Raw genomic sequence first — 4,581 nt, 5'->3', positions numbered from 1 at the left:
AAGCACCCTGCCAGGGGTGATGATAGAGGCAGATAAATTAGGAACATTTACATAGGCGCATGGATGATCGAAAAATGGAGGGTTATGTGGGAGGGAAGGGCGGGATTGATCTTGGAGTAGGTTGAAAGATCAGCACAACATCTTGAGCCAAAGTGCCTGTACTGTTCTATATTCCAGGACCTGCAGGCTTCCTGCAACAGACTGACTGTCACTTCAGGTTCCAGCATCTGCCACCTGCGGCACCAGAAGAGGAAGCTTAGTCTCAGCCCCACGCAAAGGAGTCCATGGGTTTGTGTGCCACACTTGTTACTGGAGTATGCAGCCAAAACACTCTGCATCATGATGACGTGCTGCAATGCTATCTTTGATAAAAATTAGATTAGCTTTACTTGTCACATGTACATTGAAACATACAGCAAAATGCATCATTTGTGTCAACAGCCAGAGTCCATGGCTGCGCTGGGGACAGGCCGCAAGGGTTGCTATGCTTCCAGTGCCCACAACTAACTCGTATGTCTTTGGAATGCGGGAGGAAACAAGAGCACCCAGAAGAAACCCATCCAGTCACAGGGAGAACATATAAACACCTTGTAGACAGCGGCAGGAATTGAACTCGATCTTACAGCCAGCCGCTATGCCACCATGCTGTCCCATCTTTTAGATGAGCCCCTGACCTGAGGCAGTGGCCGTGAAGGGTCCAAAGGTGGCAAAGAGCTTGCAGTGTGGTGGCCAAACAACTTCCCGAGAAAGTACGTCACCTCACCACTGATTTTTCCAAAGCGAAGATGTCCTCCTCCTTCAAAGAAAGGGGCTTCCCTTCCTCCACCATTAACGCTGCCCTCAACTGCATCTCTTCCATTTCATGCACGTCTGCACTTACCCCATCCTCCCGCCACCCTACCAGGGATAGGGTTCCACTTCCCCTCACCTACCACCCCACCAGCCTCCAGTACTAATTCTCCAAAACTTCCACCACCTCCAACAGGATCCCATCACCAAGCACATCTTTCCCTCCCGCCCCACTTCGTACTTTCCGCAGGGATCACTCCCTACATGACTCCCTTGTCCATTCTTCCCTCCCCACTGATCTCTCTCCAGGCACTTATCCTTGCAGGGGGAACAAGTGCTACACCTGCCCCTAGGCCTCTTCCCTCACTACCGTTCAGGGCCCCAAACAGTCCTTCCAGCTGAGGTGACACTTCACTGTGAGCCTGTTGGGGTCATATTCTGTGTCCGGTATTCCAGGTGTGGCCTCCTGTATATCGGTGAGACCCAACGTAGATTGGGAGACCGCTTTGCCAAGCTCCATCCGTCAGAAAAAGCAGGATCTCCCAGTGGCCAACCATTTAAATTGCACTTCCCATTCCGATACGTCCATCCATTTCCTCTTTCACAGTCGTGATGAGGCCACACTTAAGTTGGAGGAACAACACCTTATATTCTGTTTGGGCAGCCTCCAACCCAATGGCATGAACATCGATTTCACAAACTTCCAGTAATGCCCCCACCTTCACCACTTCCAATCACCTTTTCCCTTTCTCACCTTATCTCCTTGCCCGCCCATCACCCCCCTCTGATGCTCCTCCCCCCTTTTCTTTTTTCCATGGCCTTGTCTCTTTCAACAAAAAACTTCCCAGCTCTTTACTTCATCCTTCCCCGTAGAGAAACCTTGTGTTTCTCTCTCCCCTCTCCCCACCTTCTAAATCTACTCCTCAGCTTTTTCTCCAGTTCTGCCAAAGGGTTTCAACCCAAAACATCAACTATACTCTTTTCCTAGATGCTGCCTGGCCTGTTGAGTTCCTTCAGCATTTTGTGTGTACTGTTGTGGAAGCTTGTGTACATGAATATTTCCTACAATGCTGCAGTGGCACATCAATGGTTGCAAAACACTTCAGACTACCCTGAAGTAATAAAAGGTACTATCAAAAGCAAGAACATATTTCTCAGCACTTATTTTGACTGCTTGCTGGGGGATAAGATGTTGTGAACACCTTAAAGTGGTCAAATAGAATGTCTGAAAAGAGCGAAAGCAAGTCTAGACATATAAACAATGTGGTGGCCAGACAGGGAATAGAGAAGATGAAATAGACTTTTACAATGTTTTTACACACACACACACACATTCATTATTTTAGAAGAATAATGAGCTAATGTTAATGGGTTCAGGGACCATTAAGAAATCCAATGGCAGAGGGGAAGAAGTTGTTCCTAAAACATTAAGTGTGTGTGTTTTCAGGCTCCTGCACCTCCTCCCTGATGGTAGAAAGGACTGACTATACACAAGAACCGTCACTGGCCGCAGTGGGAAGGAATTTCATTTATGTAGTGCCTCAGAAAACTTTTATAGAAGTCTTAAGTGAGAGGGCTAGTTTAAGGCAAACTAAGGTGAAAGGCAAGAACCAAAATCAGTATCAGGCTTATTATCACTGGCATAGGTCATGAAATTTGTTGTTCTGTGGCAGCAGTGTAGTGCAATACATAAAAATTACCACAAATTACAGTAAGAATATACAGTATATTTAAAAAATAGTGCAAAAAAAAAGAGAAAATTAATGAGCTAATGTTAACAGGTTCATTGCCCGTTCAGAAATACAATAGCAGAGGGGAAAAAGCTGTTTCTAAAACACTGAGTGTGTTTTCAGGCTCCTGCACCAAGGAGTAGGAGTTTGTTCACCAAGGTCTGTGGGACAATCAAGACTACAAAAAAACTGGATGAACTCAGCAGGTTGGGCAGCATCCATTGAAAGGAGCAGTCAACTTTTCGGGTCGAGTCCCTTTGTCAGGACTAAAGGAGGAGGGGGCAGGGGCCCTATAAAGAAGGTGGGGGGGAGGGTGGAAAACCAATCAGAGGAAAGATCAAGGGGTGGGGGAGGGGAAGCAGGGAGGGGATAGGCAGGAGAGGTGAAGAAGGAATCTAAGGGGAAAGCACTATGGGTAGTAGAAGAAGGCAGAGTCATGAGAGGTGATAGGCAGCTAGAAGAGGAGACAGAGTGGAGGTGGGATGGGAGAAGGGGGAGGGAGGGAATTACCGGAAGTTGGAGAATTCAATGTTCATACCAAGGGGCTGGAGACTACCCAGATGGTATATGAAATGTTGTTCCTCCAACCGAAGTTTGGCCTCATCATGGCAGTAGAGGAGGCCATGTATGGACATATCTGAATGGGAATGTGAAGCAGAGTTGAAGTGGGTGGCAACTGGGAGATCCTGTCTGTTGTGGCGGACGGAGCGTAGGTGCTCGATGAAGCAGTCCCCCAATCTGCGTCCAGTCTCGCCGATGTAGAGGAGGCCACACCGGGAGCACCAGATGCAATAGATTACCCCAACAGACTCACAAGTGAAGTGTTGCCTCACTTGGAAGGACTGTTTGGGGCCCTGAATGGTGGTAAGAGATGAGGTGTAGGGACAGGTGTAGCACTTACTATTGTGGGACAATAGTGTTAAATGCCGAAATGAAATCCAGAAACAGCATTCTGACATAAGTGTCCTTGTTTTCTAGATGTGTCAGGGCCCGGCACATGAAAGATGTCATAGCATCCATCATAGAGCAGTTCTGCCAGTATGTTATATACCTGTTGGTGTCATATATATGTGACCACTACTGCCATAATGTTGAGAAAGCAGGGAGTCTGTAGAAGGACTTGGACAGATTAGAAGAATGGGCAATGAAAATGCAGATGGAATAGAGTGCAGGGAAACGTTCCGACTTACACTTTGGACTTCAGTAGAAGGAATAAAGGCGTAATTATTTTCTAAATGGGGGGCAAATTCAGAAATCAGGTGCAAAAGGCCCTGGGAGTCTTAGTACAGGACTCCCTAAAGGGTAGCTTGCTGTTTGGATTAGTGGTAAGAAGTCAAATAAAATGATCATTCATTTTGAATGATCTGACTCTAGACAGAGGCATTGGAGGGGGCTGAGAGGAGTTTTACAAAAATGATCCCACAAATGAAAGGGTTAATGTATGAGGACTGTTTGATGGCCCTGGGCCTGTACTTACTGGCATTTACAAGGAATACGGCGGTATCTTGTGAAACTGACCAACTATTGAAAGGCCTAAATAGAAGCATCCTTTCCACATTCACTCTAATACTGGCAGAGCCTAGAACCAGAGAGCATATCCTCAGAATAGAAGAAAGTCCCTGTAGAAAAGGATTTATTTAGCTAGACAGTGGTGATTCTGTGGAATTCATTGCCACAGATGGCTGTGGAGGCCAAGTCATTGGGTATATTTAAAGCAGAGATTAATATCAAAGATTAAGGTAGCAGGAAAATAAAGTTGAGAGGGAAAATATTCAGGCATAATTCAATGGCTGAGCACTCGATGGACCAAATGGCCTAATTCTGCTCCCATGTCTTATAACAGTCCAACTGTGGACAAACTCCTTGCCTAAATGGCATTGAGGAACCCGCAGGTTATGTAATTTTCATGGTCAGATACCTATAATGGCTCTTTCTTTCACATTTATCTGATTAAAGGAATTTGAAATGCTTATCCAGGTCCAGGATCACTGGTGTAGGATTTCCAACACTATGTTATCAGATGTATCAAGCAGCAATCAGTGAGGGATAAACCAACACCACC

Source organism: Hemitrygon akajei, chromosome 8 (assembly GCF_048418815.1).
Source record: "Hemitrygon akajei chromosome 8, sHemAka1.3, whole genome shotgun sequence".
NCBI lineage: Eukaryota > Metazoa > Chordata > Chondrichthyes > Myliobatiformes > Dasyatidae > Hemitrygon > Hemitrygon akajei.
Note: the sequence above shows the minus strand (reverse complement) of the source record.